Here is a 5,000-nt window from a genome sequence, read left to right as displayed (position 1 = left end):
TGCACCACCACCCACCGAATCAAGAAAGAGCTATCAATCTGTCAATCCTTCCGGTGTCCGGGCCTGGTGAGGTTTCCCGTGTTGAGTCAAATTAAGCCGCAGGCTCCACTCCTGGTGGTGCCCTTCCGTCAATTCCTTTAAGTTTCAGCTTTGCAACCATACTTCCCCCGGAACCCAAAAGCTTTGGTTTCCCGGAGGCTGCCCGCCGAGTCATCGGAGGAACTGCGGCGGATCGCTGGCTGGCATCGTTTATGGTTAGAACTAGGGCGGTATCTGATCGCCTTCGAACCTCTAACTTTCGTTCTTGATTAATGAAAACATACTTGGCAAATGCTTTCGCTTCTGTTCGTCTTGCGACGATCCAAGAATTTCACCTCTAACGTCGCAATACGAATGCCCCCGCCTGTCCCTATTAATCATTACCTCGGGTTCCGAAAACCAACAAAATAGAACCGAGGTCCTATTCCATTATTCCATGCACACAGTATTCAGGCGGGCTTGCCTGCTTTAAGCACTCTAATTTGTTCAAAGTAAACGTGCCGGCCCACCGAGACACTCAATAAAGAGCACCCTGGTAGGATTTCAACGGGGTCCGCCTCGGGACGCACGAGCACGCATGAGGCGGTCGCACGCCTTCAGCTCGCCCCACCGGCAGGACGTCCCACGATACATGCCAGTTAAACACCGACGGGCGGTGAACCAACAGCGTGGGACACAAATCCAACTACGAGCTTTTTAACCGCAACAACTTTAATATACGCTATTGGAGCTGGAATTACCGCGGCTGCTGGCACCAGACTTGCCCTCCAATAGATACTCGTTAAAGGATTTAAAGTGTACTCATTCCGATTACGGGGCCTCGGATGAGTCCCGTATCGTTATTTTTCGTCACTACCTCCCCGTGCCGGGAGTGGGTAATTTGCGCGCCTGCTGCCTTCCTTGGATGTGGTAGCCGTTTCTCAGGCTCCCTCTCCGGAATCGAACCCTGATTCCCCGTTACCCGTTACAACCATGGTAGGCGCAGAACCTACCATCGACAGTTGATAAGGCAGACATTTGAAAGATGCGTCGCCGGTACGAGGACCGTGCGATCAGCCCAAAGTTATTCAGAGTCACCAAGGCAAACGGACCGGACGAGCCGACCGATTGGTTTTGATCTAATAAAAGCGTCCCTTCCATCTCTGGTCGGGACTCTGTTTGCATGTATTAGCTCTAGAATTACCACAGTTATCCAAGTAACGTGGGTACGATCTAAGGAACCATAACTGATTTAATGAGCCATTCGCGGTTTCACCTTAATGCGGCTTGTACTGAGACATGCATGGCTTAATCTTTGAGACAAGCATATGACTACTGGCAGGATCAACCAGGGAGCTGCGTCAACTAGAGCTGAGCAGCCGGCCGCCCGGGAGTGTGTCCCGGGGGCCCGCGCGAACACGCAAGCGTCCGCTCAATCATTCTGCAAACAGGAGGAGGCTGAGCTCCCCTGCACAATACACCTCGAAACCCTCTCAGGTCCCGGCGGCGCGCAGCGCCGTCCCAAGTACTTGGTCGGGTTCGAGAGAGGCGCAATCGCCCGGAGTTAGGCGAGTAGACGCTTTCGGTGCGACCACCCGTGCTCCCAACTGAGCTTGCCGCTGCCGACAGAGGCCCGGGAGCGTGCTGTCGTGGCATTGCCGGCGGGAGACAACACGCGCCACCTACGGTGACCGGCAGCTCCAACGCCAGCGCCACAGAAGGACAAAAGCCCCACTTGGGTGCCGAAGCGAACTCTCCCAGCACAGCGCACGCGCCAACACATCCGCACAGCTGCGATACAAACCACCAGCGAGAACCGCTGGGGCGACCGAGCAGCAGACGGCGTCGCGGCGCCGAGCGCCGGGCGGCGGCGCATCCTCAACGCACACAGTCCTCAATCGGACCAGCACACTGAAGATGTCCACCGCGCTTCGCACCGGGCCCGCGAGGACCTACTTTGGCCGCACGGCGCCGCGCGCAGGGTGCGCCGGCGCGCAGCTGCGACGCCTGCCGCGTCCGTCGGCCGGCGCGCCTGCCACTGGCCGCCCCCACCAGCCGGCTGTAGCGCGTGCGCCCACGCACCGCGCGGCCAGCACGCCGGGAGGCGCCCCCTCACCGGCCGGGGACGGTCCCACCCAGCCACCGCCGCGTATCGCTTCACACCCAGATGCCGTTCAGTTTCGTCGGCATGGTGGGTATCGCTGGAACAACCGGTTAGTACCTCAACCTATCGTCGCCATCACCGATTCACCCCTAGCGAGAACAACCGCACCACAACAGGTTACCATTTGTTCATTTGCGTAACTTCACCAGAAAACGCAGGCGTCCATCGCCATTTGCAACTTCAACGATTATTGCATGCCTGTGTCAGGTGTCACGCCACACTACGTCTGCCCACATACACGCAACAAAATGTGCACGCCTAGACAATACGTGGAAGGTGGCCCCCGTACGTATGCGATGTCCATTGCTCGAACGACTGTCAACCGGCCTCTGTAGCATGTCGCAGATATGGAACGCGGTGCACCATGCCATCACGGTGTGTGAGGAGAGACGACTAGGTCCGAATACATCAACAGACAGCTCATGCTGATCGCCATCCACGGCGTCCGTTCCTCCCACACGTCTCTATGGCGTACCACACTGCAATCCAGCTCTCATAGGGAGACGACACGTAGCTGCGTGCACAATATTTGCACTGTATGGTCCGCCGTTTTTGGGCGCAGTCGTTGTGCGGTCACACATGTGCCACGATGTATCATTCAGTACATAAGGACGAATGTGCAGTACAGATTGTGGTTCACGCGTACGACATCAGCGGACAGTTGACACAGGCCGCACCACAACGTAGCCTGAGTACGTCGCATGCGAAGGGCATTGAACATGCAAACTTCTCACCAACCAGCTTGCGAAGGCAGGGGGCAAGGTGGGGACGTGGGGAGGGGCGGCATGTACGTCCTGCTGCCATCCACATTACAGTGTACAGCAGGAGCATGTGGAAAGTGAGCAAGACTTGCAAGGTGTTTAACATGAAGCGATACACAGGGGTGCGGGCAGTGCGAGTAGCGAACTATATTGCGAGGGTTGCGGGTGGGCAACACTACAGTAATTGAACGAGTCGTATAACAATTACAGAGCAGGTTTAGGCGACAACGTGGGTTACGTTAAGGCGACAACATGGGTTAGGTTAAGGCACAACATGGGTTAGGTTAAGGCACAACATGGGTTAGGTTAAGGCACAACATGGGTTAGGTTAAGGCACAACATGGGTTAGGTTAAGGCACAACATGGGTTAGGTTAAGGCACAACATGGGTTAGGTTAAGGCACAACATGGGTTAGGTTGAGGCACAACATGGGTTAGGTTAAGGCACAACATGGGTTAGGTTGAGGCACAACATGGGTTAGGTTGAGGCACAACATGGGTTAGGTTGAGGCACAACATGGGTTAGGTTAAGGTACAACATGGGTTAGGTTAAGGTACAACATGGGTTAGGTTAAGGTACAACATGGGTTAGGTTAAGGTACAACATGGGTTAGGTTAAGGTACAACATGGGTTAGGTTAAGGTACAACATAGGTTAGGTTAAGGTACAACATAGGTTAGGTTAAGGTACAACATAGGTTAGGTTAAGGTACAACATAGGTTAGGTTAAGGTACAACATAGGTTAGGTTAAGGTACAACATAGGTTAGGTTAAGGTACAACATAGGTTAGGTTAAGGTACAACATAGGTTAGGTTAGGTTAGGTTAGGTTACACGTTGTTGTACGGAAAGGTGTAGGGGGGGGGGGGGCGGGGGCGGCAGGTTCGTTGATAGTGATTATAGTAAGTGAATGCTTGTGACATGATCAGATTTGTCACGTCAGGATGCACCTTTGGCTTATTAGAGGCGGCGCTCCAATTCTATGCTTGTGTGAGACCTGTGTCTTTGACTCATGTCATTGTTTGTGCGCTGTGACAGGAGGTACTATTGTGATGTTGGGTGCACCGTTGTATAGGACATGTGTGGGTGTTGGTGCCTGGTCTGCGCAATGGTGGATGTCGAAAGGCTGGGATATTGTATTTTCCGCACGGACCTCCTGGTCTGGTTGTGATAGTGTGGATTGTGTAATGTGGCGGAGAAGATGCACTGGATGTTGTTCCATGCTGGTGCTTACATATTGTATGTGCGCCTGTTAGAAGCAGAGAGTGGTGCGTGATCAGAGTGTCTGGCTGACGTGTGGTTCCCATTTTGGGCAGACTCTTTCAGCATGTATACGGACAGTTGTGTATATTTGCTGTAGTTTGATGGCTCTGCATTGATTACTAATCAGCGCCGTGTGTACGGGTAATCTGGTTCCAGTCCAAAATGTTCCATCTGTGTACATTAGTGACAAAGACTCCCCCCATGCAGTGGGGCTCGGTCTGTTATAACTCTTCCGCGTAATATATTTGCCCCACGTTTTTGCGACTGCGAGTGCGAGTGCAACGCGCATGGGGACCGACATGCTGATGGCTCGGTATCGGACGCCGTACAGTGAGCAACGCGATCGCGTCTCTCGCTCGTAAGTGGTACAGGTCGCGGCTCATGTATACGGACAGCGGGAATGTCGCATATTGGAAATAACTCTTCATGAAACGCAAGTTATAGGGGTGGATTGCACTTTACGAGTGCGGGAAACGTCCGCCGTTCATCCGCTGGAGGTGCGAGTTTGGCGGTTGGGGTGGTGCACGAACGGGTGCGGGTGGCGTCATTGCCGGTCCACGGCTTCGTGCGGCAGAGCCACTGGAGATTGGGTGCTATGGTCGACAGAGGCTGCAGCCTTTGTGGGTGGCGTCGAAAGGCGGCCACTGTGGCGCCATCGCTGTCTTAGTCGGCTTGGCGTCTCATAGATGGCGGTAGCGTCGTTGCAGGAGGTCATGTTGCGGGAGACCTACAGATGGCGGTATGTTTTGTGGTGCGGACGTAGTGTTGTCAGATGCGCATAGATGGCGGTATTGCAT

General features: G+C 54.2%; 1 non-coding gene across 1 annotated transcript in view; it reads right to left on the bottom strand.

The window, feature by feature from the left end:
* The window catches only part of LOC124750946, a 1,909-nt gene extending 536 nt beyond the window's left edge, over positions 1 to 1,373 (bottom strand). The window contains exon 1 of the ribosomal RNA XR_007011996.1: positions 1 to 1,373. This exon is cut by the window's left edge and continues 536 nt beyond it. This is a non-coding gene — a ribosomal RNA (small subunit ribosomal RNA).
* Between the last annotated feature and the right edge of the window lie 3,627 nt (positions 1,374 to 5,000).

This window comes from Schistocerca piceifrons, unplaced genomic scaffold, assembly GCF_021461385.2.
Source record: "Schistocerca piceifrons isolate TAMUIC-IGC-003096 unplaced genomic scaffold, iqSchPice1.1 HiC_scaffold_448, whole genome shotgun sequence".
Taxonomy (NCBI): Eukaryota; Metazoa; Arthropoda; class Insecta; order Orthoptera; family Acrididae; genus Schistocerca; species Schistocerca piceifrons.
This window is presented reverse-complemented; position numbering and strand designations above follow the sequence as displayed.